The following is a 22,097-nucleotide window of genomic DNA, read 5'->3' as shown; positions in this document are numbered from 1 at the left end:
AAAAAAAAATGCATAGGGGTTCACCCTATCCATACCAGGCCCCTCAGGTCTGGTATGGATTTTAAGAGGAACCCCACTCCAACATTTTTTTAAAAATGGCATGGGGTCTTACCTCCTATTATTACAAGGTGTTTAGGCAAATCATGGCTCTGAAATTTATGCCTGCTTTCAATTCTATATTACAGGATAATCCTGTCTTGGACACCTCTCATGCTCATACCCTTAGGTCCATATATATATATATGGACACAGGCACAATTTTAGTTATTTTTTCGGATATTTACCAAAACAGTCTCAAGCTATAGTTATATATGGGCTGAAGTGCACATTCTCAGGTTTCATTTGAGGGTATGTACATCCAAATCGGAGGAAGGGTTTAGGAATTACAGCTCTTAAGAATAGCCACCCCCACTTTTTCAAGGGACCAAAAGTATTTGGACAATTGAATCAAAAGCTGTTTCATGGCCAGGTGTGGGCTACTCCTTCATTATTTCTTCATCAATTACGCAGGTAAAAGGTCTGGAGTTGATTCTAAGTGTGGTATCTGTATTTGGAATCTATTGTGGTGAACCTACATCATGTGTTCAAAGGAGCTGTCCATGCAAGTGAAACAGGCCATTTTAAGACTTCAAAAATGAAACAAATCCATCAGAGAGATAGCAGCAACATTAGGGGTGGCCAAATCAACAGTTTTGTACATTCTGAGCAAAGAAGAATGCACTGGTGAGCTCAGCAACATAAAAAAGCCTGGACGTCGTCCATGGAAGACAACAGTGGTGGATGATCTCAGGTTCCTCTCAATGGTAAAGAAAAACCCATTCACAACATCCAGACAAGTGAAGGACACTCTCCAGGAGGTGGGGTATCATTGTCAAAGTTTACAATCAAGAGAAGACTTTACGAGACCAAATACAGAGTGTTCACCACAAGGTGCAAACCATTAATAAGCCTAAAGAATAGAAAAGCTAGACTAGACTTTGCCAAAAGAAATCTAAAAAAGCCAGACCAGTTCTGGAAAAGCATTGTTTGGATGGATGAAACTAAGTTTAATTTGTACCAGAATGACAGTAAGAAAAAAGTGTGGAGAAGGCTTGGAACAGCTTATTGTCAGGGGTGGCTTAGCCCTTCCTTCTCTGGGCTGGCTGCTCAGCTGTCAGCTAATTGCCAGCTCTCATCTCTCTCCACAGTTACCCAGCTGTTCCTGATCCTGCTCGTCTGATCCGCCTACTTAAAGCTGTCCAGCTCACTTCATCTTTGCCTTCGCCTTGGTCACAGCACAAGAAACCATCTCCTGTGTACCTGTTTAAAGACTGGCTTGCTGTCATCCCTTCTGGCTCCTTATCTTGCTTGTTGTTCCTCCACTTGGATCCCCGACTTCTGGCCTGGCTGATTACCCAATCTGGTTATTGAACTCTGGCCTGGCTGACTACTCGATCCGGTTATTGGACTCTGGCTATGCTTTGACTATGCTTACTCTATTTACCTTTTTATTTTTATTTAATAAACAAGTGTGATTTAATTGTACTTCTGTCTCGGTCTGATTCATGGTTTCTGACACTCATGATCCAAAGCACACAACGTCATCTGTAAAACATGGTGGAGGCAGTGTAATGGCATGGGCATATATGGCCTCCAGTGGCACTGGGTTATTGGTGTTTATTGATGATGTGATAGAAGATATAAGCAGCTGAATTAATTCTGCAATGTTCAGAGATATACTGTCAGCACAGATTCAGCCAAATGCAGCAAAGTTGATTGAACGGTGCTTCACAGTACAGATGGGCAATGATCCAAAACACACTGCAAAGTAACCTAGGAGCTTTTGAAGGAAAAGAAGTGGAATATTCTGCAATGGCCGAGTCAATCATCTGATCTCAACCCAATTTAGCATGCATTTCACTTGCTGAGGCAAAATTAAAGGCAGAAAGACCCACAAAGAAAGAACTGAAGACAGCTGCAGTTAGAGCTTGGCAAAGCATCAGAAGGGAGGAAACCCAGTCTTTGGCAATGTCCATGGGTTCCAGACTTCAGGCAGTCATTGCCAGTAAAGGTTTCACAACAAAATATTAAAAATGAACATTTTATTTATGATTATATTCATTTGTCCAATTACATTTGAGCCCCTGAAAATGGGGCGACTGTGTATAAAAATGATTGCAGTTCCTAAAATTTGTACTTGATCTTTATGTTCAGCCCGTTGAATTAAAACTGAAAGTCTGCACCTCAAATTAATTTGGATTGTTTTGTTTTAATTTTATTCCGGTGGCATACAGATCCAAAAGTATGAAAATTGTGCCTGTGTCCAAATATATATGGACCTACTGTATAACTGTACTTTTGAATCCTGATAAGGATCCCTTACTCTGTGCCAGCTATAAACCAATTTACTTAATACTGATTTAAAATTGTTTACAAAATATTGGTATTAAGGTTACTTTCATATTTGAAGAGAATTATTAATTTAGATCAATCTGGTTTTGTGCCAGGCAGAGAAACGAGAGACAATACCATCAGGGCTCTCAGTCTTATTCACTTCTGCATTTCCATTTCATCTTCTGCACTCCTTCTCTCCACAGATGCTGATAAGGCGCTTGATAGATTAAGCTAGAGGTTTATGAGGCGCACTCTCCAATATATCGGGATTGGGGCAAATGTGATGAAATGTATTGATGCCCTGTACAATTATCCAACAGCAGCAGTTAAATACAATGGTACAATATCGGCCAATCGCACTCTGGCAAATGGTACCCGTCAGGGTTGCCCCCTTTTACCACTTATATTTATACTTACCTTGGACCCATTGTTACAACATATTAGAACCAACCCAGATATAACAGGGGTAGAGATAGTGAAAGTGTGTTACAAAGTCACTGCATATGCAGATGAGCTACTATTTTTTGTCGCCAGTCCAGAAGTAACTTTACCCAATTTAATTAGAGAATTAGATTTAACAAATGTTAAATTATAAAATTAATTATGCAAAATCAGATGTAATGAATCCTGCAGTTCCTGAAACTAGAGTGTCTACAATAAAATCGAGCTTCCCATTTAGATGAGTGGCAGAGAAACTTAAGTATCTAGGGATAAACCTTGCACAGTCCCTGGCCAATGTATTCCAACATAATTTTCCACCATTGCTTTCCAATATTAAAAGTGATTTTCAGCACTGGCGACAACTCTCTCACACATGGCTTGGTAACTGAATTTTAAAAATGAATGCGCTCCCTCGAGTGCTGTATCTTTTTCAGACCCTAATGGTGACATTACTGAATAATTTCCTGTGAAAAAATTAAGCGTGAGTTTGCGCAGTTTTTGTGGGCAGGTCATCTACCAAGTATTAGAGCAGAAATACTATGTCTAAGTGGGCAGAGGGCATGGGATTTCCGGACCTAGTACGGTACTATCAAGCTGCATATTTACTACGGATACTGGACTGGTGCAACCACAGTCAGGTAAAGAGCTGGGTATCCCTGGAGCAACATATATCCTCTATTCCACACATGTCCCTCCCATTGATTGATACTCTGTGTCTGGCTCAGGTGAGGGAGCATCCAATCTTAGGCACTATGTTTAAAGTAAGAAAAAATTGTATATATAAAGTTGCGCTAAAATTACATGAAAAATGAAAGTGAGAAATCTAATACAAATCATTAAGATTACAAATCAAAAAACATCCTGTGTAAAGTTCAATCAAGAAAGAAGGAGTCTTTTGTAATCAGGGACTCTCTGTTTCCAAGAAAAACCAATGAATAGGGAAATCGATCCTTTTTACGAATTCAGTGTAATCTTCTTACAAATCCAGAGCTGAAAAAGGTTTGACTCTTACCACAATGGGTGGACTCCAAATCAACGGAGTCGTTAGCGCGAGCAGACAGCCCTCTGCAGGGTTCTTTTGCGTGTAATCCGTTCCGGTGTGCTACTAGACGCATGGATAGATGCGGATCATTCAGAAGTAACCAGCCTAGATTAAAACGATTCCATGCGTCCTACTTTCTCTCTCGATCACCGTAAAGAGTGGCTATCCGATCTCCCTGTACGTCTGGAGTTTATTTATAGTTCCCCAGCGAATCGTCTGATGTCAAGGTTTTTCAATACGCAAACCAGAAGAATACACCCCTGCAGGGGTAATTCGCCTTTAAACCAAATTTGAAGAAATCCAGCTCCTTGGCCCGTATATTGTAAGATCATTCGTATCCAGAAGGGAATTCCATTTTTATCCTTGTAAAGGCTTCAGTGACATCATCACTGCGCTGTTCCAGACGCTACAGGGATTGGCCTTTTAGTGAAGGAAGCTCTTGCACGAAGTATTACTACCCGGATCTGCTGTCGTGGTCTCCAGGTCTCATCTGGTCGGGCCAAGGAGCTGGATTTCTTCAAATTTGGTTTAAAGGCGAATTACCCCTGCAGGGGTGTATTCTTCTGGTTTAAAAGAAAAAAGCAAGTAAGTAAGCGTTTTGGAATTCTGAAAGAAAAAGATTCCAGAATCTAAAGCACGATGCTGAATGCATGATGAAAATGCTTTTTAAGTTATCCATGCATATTTTAATTTGCTTATTATGAATAAATATTTTGAGTTTTATGCAGTATCCATAGTCTTAAAATAATATATAGTAACATTTTTATGAGCAGATCTGTGCGCTAACAACTCGAGATTACTCTACAGTTACTTAAAATTATCTTTTGCCAAATGAGTACATCATTGCTAATAAATGTATTACATATATGAATTAAGACTGATTTCTTAAGCACACAGATGTACAGCTGCACCGCTGTTGTCTGTTTTCAGAAATGTTAATAACTTCTTCAAAAGTGGAAGAATTAACAATTAAAATTTACTGTAAAAATATTGTTAAAACGAGAGTCCGCGTTTTTTTTTTTTTTTAAAAGCCAGCAGCTACAAATACTGCAGCTGCTGACTTTTAAAATAGTGACACTTACCTGCCCAGCGCGCCCGCGATATCGGCACCCGAAGCCGATCTCTCGATCGTCTCTCGAGTGCTGCCGCCGCCATCTTGGGTATGGGAATCAGGAAGTGGAGCCTTTCGGCTTCAGTTCCCGGTTCCCTACTGCGCATGCGCGAGTCGCGCTGCGCAATAAGGATAGTCCCCGCTGTCTCTGGGATCCGTGTGTTTCCCAGCAGGCAGCGGGGGACTTTCGGAAAGGGGCGTAGATTCTGCGGAAAGGGGCGTGCCTTCTGCAGAATCTACGCCGGAAGTGGGTGCAGATACCTGTACTGTACAGGTACCTGCACCCCCCTCCCCCCTGAAAGGTGCCAATTGTGGCGCCGGAGGGGGGGAGGATTCCAATGAGCGGAAGGTCCACTTTAGGGTGGACCTCCGCTTTAAAGACAAATTGCTGAACAGCAATGCTGGTTTCATATATAACAGTGTCATGTAAATGTTAATCCTGCAGGGCCATACAACTGTTTGCTTGGGGCAGACCTAGATTATTTTAATTTAAATTTAATTTAAATTGAAATTTTTAGGCTGAGTTCACATTGGTACGACATACACTCCAACTGTGGGAGTACATATCGCATGACATGTGTAAATCAGTGGTTCTCTATGAGAGCTAACTATGAGAGTCTTAACTGGTCCGACACAAGACCGTTCCGACTTTGAAAAAGGTTCCAGCACTACTTTGGTCCAACTTTGGTCCTACTTCAGCCCACTGAATATTATTGAAGTCGGATCAAAGTCAGATACTTGTCCTAACCATCCGACTTGCGACGTCTGACATCGTGATTACAGCAGCAGTGAAAGGAATTTATGTCACACTGGGATTGTTTTGATTGGTTAAAGGACAAGTCAGACTATCTCAAAGTTGGAGCAAAATCTTATCCTGTTAATTCAAGTGGGATGGAAGTAGGACCAATTTTGCAGGGCAAAGTAGGATGACAGTCATGCAATATTCGTGTCATATAAATGTAAACCTGGCCCAGTGATAGTGTTAGGCTACTGTAGAGCCATAGATCATTTTTATTTCCTTGAGAGGATTGGGTTTTTGGCATCCAGAAGTAATGAAGTAGGCATGTTGTGGATGTGGCAAAATTGTGCTAACAGTGGGAGGGACTTACTAGACCAAGCATATCATGGGAAGTCTTCTCCCATCTGTGTCAAGTGACCAGAATCAAGGAAGGGTTAAGGTTCTGAACTGCCACTGCACATCTCTGAGGTCTGACAGGCAACAGGAGCAACAGCTGCAGTCCTTTGGGTGTGTGGGGACTGTCAGACATAGCTGCTGATTGTGTTGGATGCCCACATCACCGTACTGTAGCCTTTTCCTCTGTCACTATATCACTGGCATAAGTCAGAAGCACACAGCAAAAACTGCGACCTTAGCAAATAAAAACATATTTCCAGCCAATTAGAAGCTAAAGTGAATTTTTACACCGTTTCTGCAGCTGCTTTTTAGGGAATGATACAGAGCTATACAGGGCCGTCTTTAAGGCAGGGCAAAAGGGGTAGCTGCTCTGGGCCCTGTCATTGTTGTGGGGCCCAAAGCAGCTGCCTCATACTTGCCAACTATCCCAGATTGCATTCCCTTGTCCCTTGAAGTTTTAGTCCTGTGTTGTGTCCTGATATCTCAGTGTGAAGTGCTGCTACTAATGCTGCCCAGCTCTGCCCTATTATTGTGTATAGATGACTCACCTGAAAACCCTGTGTTTGCATGTAAATAAGCGACATTCAAATGTAAATAGCAGTGACATGCATATGTAAATAGCTGAAGCCAACGGAATTGATATGTAAATAAAGGCAGTATTCATATGTATATCATGCCCCGCTGCAGTGAGGAAATGATGTGCTGTAACCTATAGCAACCAGTGAGCAGTATTACTGTACAGTAATCTCTAGCAGCCAATCAAAAAGCAGAAATCATGTGCTGTAAGCTCTAGCAACTAATCAGTGAGCCTTAAGGAGTGCTGTAACCTCTAGCCACCAGTTAGTGAGCGGTAATTATATGCTGTAACCTCTGGCAACCAATCGCAATCGCTGCCTGATCTGATAAGGTAAACTGGTTTTAAGTCTAGCTGCTATTTATTTTATGTCTCAGAGAAGGTGGAGAGTGAAATTGCATGGGGGGAGGGGGGCCCTAAGAAAGTTTTTTGCCCAGGGTCCAATCAATATTAAAGACGGCCCTGGAGCTATAGAATGGGTTAGAACCATGCTAGTGTGTCAACAAAAAATCATAAAAAAAGGAGTAGCTTAATGTGAGATACACAACAAGTAGAATAAGAGAAGCCGCGCTAGAATAGACCCAAATGCTGAATCAGGATAATTGATTGAATAACATAATGATATGTTTCAGTATTTGAAGTTGGTGGGATAAATCCTTATGATAATGACACCACAGTGATCCACTCCAAGAAGTGCACAGCCACTATAAGAAAAACTTGCTTACCAGATAGCAAGCAAAACCAGGCATGTGGCTATAGCCGAGCCAAGACCTTTATTAGCATAGAAGATCTTAGGAATAAATAGCACTGGATATATGGCGGCAATGGTTTCTCACACACCGGCACCACTGTAAAGTTAGTGATCATCTCCTTCAGCAAAGGACCCAAAAAGAAAATATTTCATAAGTTAAAAACAGGCATGTCAGGAACTACAACAGTCCTGGGTTTCAAATTTATTTGGGACTATTCTAGCGCGACTTCTCTGATACAGAGCTATGACATGAGAGAAGAATCAGTAAAGAGCTTACAATCTCTATAAACAGGAACTATAATAGCAAGGGCCTCCTGGATGATGAAATTCTAACACTTTTTCACACTTTTTTTACAGTATGAAATAGGATGGGCTTTTTTCAGCCAAAATGTGGTGCAACAGAGCTTTGTGCTTTCCATGTGCTTTCTGCTCAATTCTGTAATTTATAAACATATAAACACAGAAGCCAGGCTTCTGTGTTTACACGTGACAGTGCTCTCCCCCCCCCCCCCCCGGGCTGGAACAAAACCCTCCCTGCCCTGCCTATCCTTATGAGAAGGAAACACAAAGAGATCTGTGCAAAGTGGACCACTAGTGCAGTATGTTAAAACACCAATTATTATAGGAGTGAAAAGTCTATCGGTATTGAACAAAGGTGGGGAAGGACTCAGGAAAGGCAGCAACAACCAACTCATGCCTTTCGTTGGTGATACTTTTAGGATTGCTTCTGTCTGAGAAAACCTCCAGGCTATATTCAGGAGTCCCTAGGATGTCTATTGTACAAAGGTTCAAAGAGGGAAAACCTGAGGGCAATATTGGCACTTTGCTTACCGAAAAGTATGCTAACAGTTCCAGTTTTTCCTATACTGCTTAAACGAAAAAAAATTACTCATGTGTGGCTAGTCTTACTGTTGCTGAAGGGGTAAGAAAGCAACAGGAATGACACAGAATGCTTGGAGGGAACACAGATTAGGAAGGGAGAAAAGAAAAGCAGGAGAGGTGACAGAACAAGCTCTGCTGCCATAGAGACGCAAGAGTTAAACTTACAAGGATAGTGTCTTATCTTATATCTGATATTCTCTTCTTTCTCCCTCATGGCAGCCTGTGGACTTCAGCACTGCAAAGCTTCTGTCAGCCTTTCTCTATATCTGAGCCAAGACATACAATCAACCTTGTATGTACATATTGTATTTGAAGAAAGTTTTAATATGCGGCCGTATGCGTTTGCTTCTGCACACAAGCTTGGCAGGAAGGGGCGAGTTTAAAAAAAAAAGTCTTATTTATTTTACCTTTTATTTTTTACTTTTACACTGTTCTTTAAAAAAAAAAAAAAAGATTGTGTCCCTTTTATTCCTATTACAAGAAATGTAAACATCCCTTGTAATAAAAAAATGCATGACAGAACCTCTTATATATGAGATCTGGGGTCAAAAAGACCTCAGATCTCATATTTACACTAAAATGCAATAAAAATAAAAATGAAATGTCATTAGAAAAGAAAAAGTCTCTTTAAGAGCTGTTTGCGAAAGTAACATTTTGACATCGCTTCCGCCCTGCAATGGTATGGAGACAGGTGGGGGCCATCTTCCCCTCACTCGTCTCCATACCAAGCCAGGAAGAGGACCCGATCGCCTCCACCGCTACCGACAGCTCCGTTAAGCGGCGGAGGGCACCGGAGATCAGCGGTGGATTATACTGGCTTGTTCCCTGCTTCCTGCAGTTTTGAAGAATTAAAAGATTTATGTATGAAATAATAGATACAATCTCTTTGATCGGCTGAAAATCATATTTTCAAATATTTTTCACATACAGACATAAAAAAGGGAGCATGTGAATCAGAGGGGATGCTATTAACACGGCGTATGCCTTAGATAATCGCCGACATGCTGGTCGGCCCTCTACACACAACCGCTCAAAACTAGTAGGCGAATCTAAAAAATGCTGAACCCTGTGTTACTGAAATAAGACTACTATGTCTCATAGTTGTATTGCCTGCCAGGTCAGTAACGATAGTTTAAGCATGGAATGTATATCCCTTATGGATTTACAACCATTTGAGTCTTGAAAATCCCACAATCAGAACTTACCTACCTCTAAGAACTGATGAAATTTGGGATCAGTCAAACCTGGGTTTCCTATTATTGGCATCAAAAGTGATGATGTTATAGGACCTATCCACAAAGATTTTAATGAGCAGACTACTTTAAACATAGTGTAAAAACGAAAAAAACTAAAATATCGCGCTTGGGGTAAACCTAAAAGCTGCAACTAAAAACCATCTAATATCAAGGTATGGATAAACTCAGAAAAAATTGTATATATAAAGTTGCGCTAAAATTACATGAAAAATGAAAGTGAGAAATCTCTGGTCATGTTAAATACATTTTGGACATAGAAAAACATTTTACTAAGGGCTCAATCACACAAGGTGTGGTGGGACTGCGCTGGGCAACTATTCAAGCAACTATTTAAGCGCAGTCCCGCCTTGCAGCAAATTGCCATGTCTTGTACCAGGCCAGTTTCCACTACCGCTTGCAGTGGTGTGTGCTGAAGAAAAGCATGGCATGCAGTACTTCACTACCACTTATAGTAAACTATGTGATGCACACTGTGATCATTTTTAATTTTAATAAACCTTAATAAAGATTATTACCATGTTTACAGTGCCTCGTTAAAGAAGTACATGCTTCCATGTTAAAGTGAAAATATACAGTATCCCAGCAAAGTAATTTAAATGAAAGGATTTGTAAAGTCAGACTTTTTTTATCTTAATGCATTCTATGCATTAAGATAAAAAGCCTTCTGTGTGCAGCAGCTCCCCTAATACCTACCTGAGCCCCATCTCTATCCAGCGATTTCCACGGGGGCCTAGGCTGTCTGGGACTCAGTTAGCCAATCAGGAGAGAGAGAGGGCGGGGCCGAACCACAGTTCCGTGTCTGAATGGTTACACGGAGCTGCAGCTTGGCTCAGGTACCACCAAAGCAAATTGCCTGCTGTGGGGGCACTCAACAGGAGGGAGGGGCCAGGAGCTCCAGCCAGGGACCCGAGAAGAGGAGGATTTGGGCTGCTCTGTGCAAAACTATTACACAAACTAAACTAAAACACAAAATAACCGACTACATAATAATAAACCCCTTCTAATGTGATACACCTACAGTGCCTTGCGAAAGTATTCGGCCCCCTTGAACTTTTCAACCTTTTGCCACATTTCAGGCTTCAAACATAAAGATATAACATTTTTATTTTTTGTGAAGAATCACCAACAAGTGGGACACAATTGTGAAGTGGAACGAAATCTATTGGATATTTTAAACTTTTTTAGCAAATAAAAAACTGAAAAGTGGTGCGTGCAAAATTATTCGGCCCCTTTACTTTTAAGTGCAGCAAACTCACTCCAGAAGTTCAGCGAGGATCTCTGAATGATCCAATGTTGTCCTAAATGACTGATGGTGATAAATAGAATCCACCTGTGTGTAATCAAGTCTCTGTATAAATGCACCTGCTCTGTGATAGTCTCAGGGTTCTGTTGAAAGAGCAGAGAGCATCATGAAGACCAAGGAACACACCAGGCAGGTCCGTAATACTGTTGTGGAGAAGTTTAAAGCCGGATTTGGATACACAAAGATTTCCCAAGCTTTAAACATCCCAAGGAGCACTGTGCAAGCGATCATTTTGAAATGGAAGGAGTAGCAGACAACTGCAAATCTACCAAGACCTGGCCGTCCCTCTAAACTTTCAGCTCAGACAAGGAGAAGACTGATCAGAGATGCAATAAAATTAGGGGGAAAACACTGCGCTATAGTTAAATGTATATAAAAGAAAGGCCTCAACAGCCAAAACAGCAGCCAACACCAAAAACAAACAAAGTTCAACAAACAAAAAATAAAAATAGTGTAGCGCTTCAATGGTAATAGGTGTAGTCAACATAAATTAAAAGGATAATCATGTAACAGAGATCATATAGATGATATAGATGGCTAGAGAAAAAGTCCAAAAATGGGCACAAATTTCACAATGTAGCTGGCACGGGGGTGATCGAACCGTCACAAAGCAGGAAGAGATCACACTAAGCGGATGTATTCATGTGAATCTGCTTGTCTGTAAACATCAAGGAAGGTAGATAAATACTTCTTACCAACTCTGTTGGACTCACACAGTCGTATGACAGTTGAGTCTGAAAGGCTTGAGGTCACAATCTGGGATCAAGGAGTGTGTGGAGGGAGGTCCGTTGAACTGGTGGAGGAACTCCAAACGGCTGTATGTCCGATGATGTATTTCATAGATGGAACATCAAGGTAGTTTGTAGTCCAGCTCAGACGCGTATAAAATGGTAATTTATTAAAGTCAAAAGGTTATTAATGACTTGGTGATCACAAAAAATGGAATAAAATGAAATTAAAAGCAATGTAGGGTGCCAACAGCTAGCCCAACGCGTTTCGACACATATGTCTTCTACCATTTTATACCGTTTGACCCGCACCATGTGGAGCCCTTTTTTCTTTTTTCCCTTCTTTTTGGTCTAAACCCCCAAATATCTTCCTCCCCACTCTGGGGAGATTGGAGTATCGGTGTAACGGGCCGCGTCTGAGCTGGACTACAAACTACCTTGATGTTCCATCTGTGAAATACATCATCGGGCATACAGCCGTTTGGAGTTCCTCCACCAGTTCAACGGACCTCCCTCCACACACTCCTTGGTCCCAGATTGTGACCTCAAGCCTTTCAGACTCAACTGTCATACGACTGTGTGAGTCCAACAGAGTTGGTAAGAAGTATTTATCTACCTTCCTTGATGTTTACAGACAAGCAGATTCACATGAATACATCCGCTTAGTGTAATCTCTTCCTGCTTTGTGACGGTTCGGTCACCCCCGTGCCAGCTACATTGTGAAATTTGTGCCCATTTTTGGACTTTTTCTCTAGCCATCTATATCATCTATATGATCTCTGTTACATGATTATCCTTTTAATTTATGTTGACTACACCTATTACCATTGAAGCGCTACACTATTTTTATTTTTTATTTTTTATTTTTTATTTTTTGATCAGAGATGCAGCCAAGAGGCCCATGATCACTCTGGATGAACTGCAGAGAACTACAGCTGAGGTGGGAGAGTCTGTCCATAGGACAACAATCAGTCGTACACTGCACAAATCTGGCCTTTATGGAAGAGTGGCAAGAAGAAAGCCATTTCTGAAAGATATCCATAAAAAGTCTCGTCTAAAGTTTGCCACAAGCCACCTGGGAGACACACCAAACATGTAGAAGAAGGTGCTCTGGTCAGCTGAAACCAAAATCCAACTTTTTGCCCACAATGCAAAACGATATGTTTGGCGTAAAAGCAACACAGCTCATCACCCTCAACACACCATCCCCACTGTCAAACATGGTGGTGGCAGCATCATGGTTTGGGCCTGCTTTTCTTCAGCAGGGACAGGGAAGATGGTTAAAATTGAGGGGAAGATGGATGCAGTCAAATACAGGACCATTCTGGATGAAAACCTGTTGGAGTCTGCAAAAGACCTGAAACTGGGATGGAGATTTATCTTCCAACAAGACAATGATCCCAAACATACCGCAAAATCTACAAAGGAATGGTTCACAAATAAACGTATCCAGGTGTTAGAATGGCCAAGTCAAAGTCCAGACCTGAATCCAATCGAGAATCTGTGGAAAGAGCTGAAAACTGCTGTTCACCAACGCTCTCCATCCAACCTCACTGAGCTCGAGCTGTTTTGCAAGGAAGAATGGGTAAGAATTTCAGTCTCTCGATGTGCAAAACTGATAGAGACATACCCCAAGCGACTTGCAGCTGTAATCGCAGCAAAAGGTGGCTCTACAAAGTATTAACGCAAGGGGGTCGAATAATTTTGCACGCCCCACTTTTCATTTTTTATTAGTTAAAAAAGTTTCAAAAACCCAATAGATTTCGTTCCACTTCACAATTGTGTCCCACTTGTTGGTAATTCTTCACAAAAAATAAAAATGTTATATCTTTATGTTTGAAGCCTAAAATGTGGCAAAAGGTTGAAAAGTTCAAGGGGGCCGAATACTTTCGCAAGGCACTGTAAATCATAACAGGTATAGACACATTTTTCCAAAGTACCATAATTAGTGAAATGGAGATCACCTGTATGTAGTCAAGGAGGGACTTAAAGTAATCTCAGAATAAATACTTAAATGTGGAATACATATGGAGGATCCCACTGTAATGGGCCGTACTTTATGAAGTATTCCTGACTATGGGTAGCTGGGGGTGACTTCTGTTCATTATCTTAGCTGGATAGGACATGTAAAGCAAGACAGTGGGTGGCCTTAAGGAGTAGCTAGTGAAGCAGCAATGAATGCAGACCAGAGTAGTGGTGCTGGATCCATTTTCTTGATGTAGTGTGACAGTCCTCATGCGAGGAAATGGGAAAAAGAAAGAAAAACTGTTATTTCTAACAAACATATGAACTAAGGACAGTGTCAGAAGAACACATAGTGCAGATGAAGGCTCAAGACGCATACAGAAGAGCAGGCATAGGCCTGTGAGTGCTCGTTTTTGCTAGGCATACCCTTGTGTTGTGAATACGTGAGCACGAGTGCACCCGCTGCTGACACTGGTGCCAAATTGACAATATAAGTGCAGCAGTTGTACTAGTCAGTGCTGTTTGATCTACAGCTTTTCCTTCTTGTGTCTTCTTGTGCCTGACTCCTGCAATTGACCTGGCTTGTTCTGACCTTGCTTGAATGCTACCTGCCTTGACCTTGGCTTGTCTCTGGAATCTTCTTGCTCTCTGCTCAACTGCTTGCTCCAGTGTTGCTGCCTGTATCATGACCATTCTTAGGCCTGTATCCGGTCATCTGTTGCTGATCCGGCTCACCTGACCACACTTCCTGGTATTCGTCTGCCCAGCTCTGCAAGCTACTTTTCCTGGTCCTTACTGGTTATTCACCTCCCACATGCCACCAGCCTACTCTGCATCTGTTACCAGTCACCTGCCAGCCAAGCAACTGCCAGGCTGCTGTTAGCCTAGTTCTGGGTCTGGACCATTTTCTGGTGAAACACCTGCTACTTACCCGTGCAGTCGGCTGGAAACTCTACAGGCATTTGTATCTCACTGTGCTCTCATGGCCACTGTTTCACTACCAGTGGTCCTTGAACTGGGGCTGAAAGAGAGGCCTCCCTCTACACATCAGGCTCTGTGATAAGGTGTGGGACAGACTAAGTAATTTGTGGTTGGTGTATCTCTCATTCTAGTGCCAGGGGCTGGGCCCTTGTAGGAGCTGGAGTAAATGAGAAGCTCTGAGCTGTGGTGAGAACTGGTGTGCACCACAATGTTACGATATTCTGCAATGTGCCTTACTGAAATAAAATATGAAAGAACATGTACCTGTTGTGTAAATCGTTCAGTAAAGGCTCTGTACTGGGTATAAGTAAACAAAACTGGTCACCTGTCCTATCTGAGAAGTTAAAAGAGAAGTAAAGGAATTTCTTTTTTTTTTTTTTTTTTTAGATTCATACGATCCGATAAGGTCTGATGCTGCATCTGTTCCCCCACCCCTTCATTAAAAACCGAGCAATCGAACATCACCGATCGCTCGGTTTTCAGAGCTCCACGAACAGACAGCTGCAGACTGTCAGTTACAGCCCTCTGCTCATCTCCCTCCTTGCTCATTGGAGCGCTGAGCTGTAGAGGGAGTGGAGCAGCCGCCTCAGCCTCCCAGTGGCTCATTGAGAGGCTGAGATGGTGTCAGTCCCGGCACCAGACTTCCATTGTCGGGATGACGCGGTGCCTGGACTGACATTGGTGATGTCAGCAGAGAGTGGACTTCAGTCCACTCTCTGCTGAAAATGGGTCATAGGAGTGCAAAACGAATTGCACTCCTGTGATCAACAGGAAAAGTCCAGCCAAATTAGCTTTGGCTAGACTTCTCCTTTAAAGATACAACCATTACATAGGGCAGTATAGACATTAAACTTCAGTTTGGGTAGCTTAGTAGAGCAGGGTTTGTCTGCTTGGTGTTGGTAGGTAAGGTTTACCTAAGTGCATACGCTGGTAACCTGATAACACAAGCCCCCATTCCCCATGGGCCCCAGGCTGAAGCAGCAGATGGCAGTAGGAACAGCAGACCCCAGGCTGGGTGGGCAGCAGCTGGTAGCCGATGCAGGATGGCTAGCAGCACACAGCAGATGGAGAACCAGCATCACCAGGCGCAATGCAGAGCAGGACAGACAGATGTATGGATGCAGAGTCAGACAAGACAGGTCAGCAATGGATGATCAGGTATAAGCATAAACGGCAGGCACTGAATTGTCAAGATGCAGGCAGAGGTTGGCAAAAAGATATCAGGCAGATGAGCAGAGATAAACAAAGTCTAAGGCAAGCCAAGGTCAGGACAAGTGGAGATCAAGCGTGGTCAAGATAAGCCGAGTGAAACACAGGAATCAAGCACAGAGAACAGATATATGGGTAAAGCTGAAGATCAGACAGCAATGTACTTGTGCAGCTGGTGCACTTATATAGGCCATTTGACGCCTGTGTTAATGGCTAACATGTGCGCGCATGTGCATAGGCGTTCGCATCTGCATGTGAATATTTGTGCACCTGTGCCTTGGAAGATGGGCACCTGCAGGACCGCCACTGCACATGTGCATTGGCCTTTTCCTTTGAGCTTCGGCTGTGCTATTACCAGCATATCCCTGACAACACATGACTGCGTTCACAGGCTACCAAAAACATGATGCTGTGTCAATATGGATTGACGATGTGTTGTTGCCTCTCTGTCCGAAGTGTGATTGAGAGATGCCTGTGATCTCCCCATTGGTGAATTGCAAGAACTTCAAATGCTTTTTTTTCTTGTTGCTACCTCGATGGGAGAAAACCATGGACCTGGACTTTAGTTGTGATGGCTGAGACTTGGGAAGTCTACACGCCATACACCATGGAGCTCCTGTCTGCTGAGAAACAACCTTACTGCTTTGTATCTTTCATGACTGATCCTGCAACCCCCAATGCTCAAAAGGGGATTGAGAACTTGGCTTCTTTGTCAGAGGCCTTTCTCATCATAGACATGGTCAAAGCATCCCTTATGGTGTCAGCTTCCCAGAGGATCTACCCCACTGGACTTCATCTTTGCCTTCAGAACTGGAGCAGGCATCAGTGGCTGTTCCATCTGTATCACCTTCTAGCGAGCAAATGGAGGGTCAACCGGTGCCCCCTGAAGACTGGAGGGTCAACCGGTGCCCCCTGTACACTGTGTGTACAGTTGGAGAATCTATGTCTGTATTCAGTGGAGAGTGGCAGCCTGGACTCAAAGCCATCCCCCAGTAAACAAAAACCTTACCAGGTTAAATATAAATCAATTCATTAGTTAATCCTAAAAACCCTAATTAACTCCTTCTTCCCTTTCTCCCATTAGCTATTATTTTTCTGGTCAAAAGAGAAAAAAAACATTTTATTCTATTGTCTATAAATTAGAATTGGTAATAAAATTATATTTGCAAAATAAAGCCTTGAGGAGTACAAAGGTAGGTGACCTAAAGTTGTTATATTATTTTATAATGTATAATATGTAGGGATCAAAAAGGATTTTATATGTATTGTTTGTATTAATACTTGTGCCTCTGCTAATCTCTGTTTAATTGCATATACATTATATTTATTATATGTACCCCCTGGCATTGCACTTTTACCTGAATATGCAAAAAGCATTCTTCATCGATTGGTGAAGAGCGACATGGCACAATGCCAATGTCAGAAACTGTATACACAAAGCATAGTAGAGTGGCAGTGAAAATCAGCATCATTCTTCCTTTAAAACATACCTGTGACATGTGAAAAAAGTACTATATATGGTGGTGCAGAAATCTCCACTTTTCCTATGGAAGTCGTTTGCCTCCTGAGCTTTCTTGTTCAGTTAATGAATTCATGCAAGTTTGCAAACATACTTTTTTCTTTCACCATTTGTCCCACGTAAGCTATACTGGGATTCTGAGCCTTCTGCCAGTTCAGTCCTGTCCCTTGACTAATATAGATAGATAGATGTATGCCAATTTCTTCAAATACAAGTAGTTGTATAAAAGAATGTATCATCATCAGCATCCATCAAAAATGTGCATGCTTCTGTTACATAACTCCCAGCTCTGAATTTACCCTATAATCCAATTTTGTATTGATTATCTCATAGTTCCCTAGATATCAAGATATAGACTCTTAAACTTTAGAAAGATAAGGGTTGATTTACTTACGGCAAATAGGCTGTTCACTTTGTACTTTGCAACTGAATTTCCCCCCAGAGCTCAGTGAATGAAGCAAACACCCGCTGACATCCATCATCTGATCATACTCAAGCAAAAATGCTTTTTTTTCTCATTGCACGTGATTGGGCATGCCTTGCAAACTAAAATTTCACCACATTCACTATGATCTAGGGAAAATTCCATAACAAAGTAAAAATTCTCTTGCAAAGTGAACAGCCTATTTGCTTTAGTAAATCAATCTCATGGGCTCCACTGTAAAACAGTCAGGGTCCAATTTCATTGCAGAATGCTGTCAATCTAACACACAGAAATTGTGTACAGTATTGGAGAGTAGGCGGGAGCAGCTAGGGGACCAATTAGTGCTAGCAAGGGTACCTGATTTACAAGATTGTAATGAACGGGTCATTATAAACCGTATTTGAGGAAAAAAAAGCACAGGCAAAGATTTTACTTCACGAATTTGGATGCTGTAGATGACAGAACAGTGTAAAATTTGTCAACAGCGATACAATTTAAAATAACAAGGCCAGGCCCAAATTTACTAGGGATAAATGGCACAGATTATGCCTTTACTGCAATAATAACTATACTGCTTAAGATACAGCAGTGTAAAACTGGCTTGTAGCTAGACAGTTTTAATCAGGGATAACAAGACAAAATGTACTAGAAATAAAAAGTACAGGCAGTGAATTTACTACAAGAATTAAGAGGCAGCAGATGACCCAGCATTGGAAAACTGGCCAGCAACAGGACAAATTTAAATAGCAAGGTTAGGACCAAATTTACTTGAGATAAAGAACTCAAGCTGGGGCTTTACTACAAGAATTAGGATGCAACAGAGGTTAGAGCTGAGTAAAATTGTTCAGCATCAGGACAGTATTAATCACGGATAATAGGCCTCACTGTGGTATGCCCAACTTTAATGTTATTCATGGGGATGGGTGGGAGCAAGTGGTATATGAGTGGTATAATGTAAGGAATATACTGTTCCTGCACTTTGTTTTTTTTTATCTAAACGCTTGCCGACCAGTGCACAATGATGTACGTCGGCTCAATGGCACAGCTGCGCAAATGGCGTACCTGCACTTCCCTTTAAAATCATGGGCTAGTGGGCACGCATCCGCCCACTGGGTAAGCGTGCCCGTGGGTCCCGTGGACTCGATGTCCACCGTATCATGATCTCTGTCATGTTCTAGTGAGCCCACCCCCCTACAGTTAGAACACAGTGAGGGACCACAGTTAACCCCTTGATCGCCTCATAGTGTTTTTATAGCACTGATTGCTGTCAGTGGTTCCAAAGTAGTGTCAAAGGTATCCGATGTGTCCGCCACAATGTCGCAGTCACAATAAAAATCACAGATCACCGCCATTACTAATAAAAAAAATGAATACTAAAAATGCGATAAATCTATCTCCTATTTTGTAGATGCTATAACTTTTGAGCAAACCAATCAATATATGCTTATTGCGATTTTATTTTATTTTTTTACTAAAAATATTTAGAAGAATACATATTGGTCTAAACTGAGGAAGACATTATTTTATATCATTTTTGGGATATTTATTATAGCACAAAGTAAAAAATAAAGCTTTTTTTTCAAAATTGTCGCTCTTTTTTTTGTTTATAATACAAATACCACCAATTTGTGGGACAACCGTGCAATTGCCGTATCGCAAAAAAGTGCTCTAGTCAGGAAGGGGGCTGAAGTGGTTAAAATAATGCAGTGGACTGCTGCTAACAAAAAGCAGAAAATCTATCAACATACGGTAAGATAAAACAAAAGAAAAACCCACAAAAGAAATAAAAAACACCAAATTACAACTCCTGAAACAAAAGCACACTTTTTAAAAGGGAAGCCTTGCAGCAAAAAAAAAAAGTTTAATCAAAACTGTTTACAAAATAATGGGAGACAGTGCAGCTAAATGCAATTCAAGACAAGAGGGTTTGGAGCTTCTAATGCCCTGTACACATGACCGTTTTTTCCAACAGAGTTCCGACAGAATTCCGCTGAAACTGTCTTGCGTACACACTATCACACCAAAGTCCAATGATCAAGAACGCGGTGGCGTACAGCACGTACGAAGGGACTAGAAAAAGGAAGTTCAAGACCCCGTGCGCCACCCTTTGGGCTCCTTCTGCTAATCTCATGTTAGTAGAAGTTTGGTTAGAGACAATTTGCGCTTTTCAGACTCCAGCTTTTTCAGATCGTTTTACTGCTGTTCAGTTTGTGCTTGTTAGTTTGTATCTGGTTTTCAGTGAGTGCAGTCAGTTCGTATCTGTTTTTCCGTGCGTTCTTGTTCGCTCATTGCTGATTTTCAGCTCGCTCTTCACAGGCCCTGCTGTTCTTCAGTACGTTCTGTTAAGTTCGTTCTGACCAGCCGACCATTTTTAAACTATGTTGCAGGGTCATCGTGCTGTGTGGGGGCTTGGTGTTGGGGTTTATACTTTGACCCAAGCCCAGTCTATGAACAGGGCGAGGAGTTCATGGACCAATTATTGGCTACTCTTGTGTGACCAATTTTCTAATATGCCTCTGCTACGTGAGATCCAAATGAATAATCCTGATGATTTCAGGAACTTTCTCCAGATGACGGGCCCCATTTTTCACTGTCTGTTGGCTTTGCTCACCCCTTATATTGTGAAGCAGGACACCTGCATGCGGCAAGCCATCGGAGCAGAGGCTAGTCGCCACCTTATGGTACTTGGCGACTGGGAGAAATCTACAGGACCTCAGGTTCTCTACAGGCATCTCCGCACCCCCCCCCCCCAGGCTCTGGGAATCATTATTCCAGAGACCTGTTCTGCCATCATTCAGGTCCTGCAAAAGGACTACCGTATTTGCCGGCGTATAAGGCGACTGGGCGTATAAGACGACCCCCTATTTTTCAAGTGAAAACATAGGTTTTGGGCAATACTCGCGGTATAAGACTACCCCCCTTCTGAGGCAACACCATTTAAAAAAAACATTAGAACCATTAAAAAACACAAAGCAAGAATGCCAACTACTCATCCGCCATGCTGTGATATGTCATAAAGTAAATCAAACAGTAATAACACAAACAGAGATCTATTGAATGCCACAACTCTGGAAAGTAGAATTTTTCACTAACCAAACCTATACCACTTTTGGGATACATTCTATGGGAATTGTCCACCAAAATGCATTTAATAACCCCCTGTCATATGTCCCAGATTTACCTGTCCCTCTTGGGTGCCTGGGACCTCAAAGGCAAACAGCAGGATGTATAGTAGTAGGAGATCAGTGGATGGATTTACCCAGGGAAGTATGGTGAGCGGTGTATTATTTTAATTAATACAACGCCTTCTTGGATTGGCAGAGGCTGTAGCATCATCAGCCCTTGCCTCTCTCTCTCTCTCTCTCAAAGCCAATCCGAGCAGGCTACTCTATGTAGCCTGCTCGGTTTGGCAGAGGTTGTTACTCCATTCCAAGCAGGCTCTGTATTCATTAATAGAATACATGGCTTGCCGGGATTGGCTCAACGGCATATACTGTTTGTAGCTGAAGCCACATACAGTATTAGCAGACATTTGGGGGCTGACATCCATTGGGCAGCATTGTATACCCGACGTATAAGACGACCCCCGATTTTTGGGCATTTTTTTTAAGTGTAAAAGGTAGTCTTATACGCCAGAAAATACAGTATATTAGGGTAAGTTTTATCCTTTAACATCACATTATATGTATTTAATGTTTGCTAATGTATTGTATTTATTTCATCGTTCCCTAAGTACCATGATTGGAATATGCTGTGAATGTCCCCTTTATCCTCATGCATGCTGGATGCTTTTTTGGACTACATGCATATTTGCCTTCACTAACCTCCCTAGCATGCTATCCTGGGTCCATATACACCAATAGCCTAGTCCCTTAACAATGTATTTTGTCAGCTCCATTGTAGTGCTTTACCCAAAACACCCCCTAAAATGTGTACAAATGTTATGTGTGTCCTTAAATTTAGGCAGAGTGCTGGAGGCTTTTTTTTGGCTCCCAAAGTCACCTCAAGGCCATTAGAGGGGGGGGGAATATGATATAAGTCATGGGGTGTACAAACTTTTTTCAAAGAGGGCCAGATTTGATGACGTGAACATGTGTGAGGGCCGACCATTTTGCCTGACATTCTTTTAACCATTAAAATTCGGTCTAAGTGTGTTTGTTCGAACACTAATACACGGCCCAACAAGAATTCTCTTGCCTTTGTGGCTGTGTGTGTTGAAGAGATGAGCTCGGGCATGTTATTTGGATATACCGTATTTATTGGTGAATAGCACGCACCTTCACTTTAAGAGGTAAGTTTCAGGAAAAAAAATTAAAATTTTAAATAAAGAAGTGAAGCAAAATAAGGGTCAGTGCCCATCTGCGTGCCCACCATTGCTGGGAATGCAGCCCCCACCATTGCCA

Source organism: Lithobates pipiens, unplaced genomic scaffold (assembly GCF_037356315.1).
Source record: "Lithobates pipiens isolate NorthernLeopardFrog02 unplaced genomic scaffold, aLitPip1_a1.2 Scaffold_16, whole genome shotgun sequence".
NCBI classification, from domain to species: domain Eukaryota; kingdom Metazoa; phylum Chordata; class Amphibia; order Anura; family Ranidae; genus Lithobates; species Lithobates pipiens.
The sequence above is the reverse complement of the archived record's forward strand: the minus strand, read 5'-3'. Positions refer to the sequence as shown.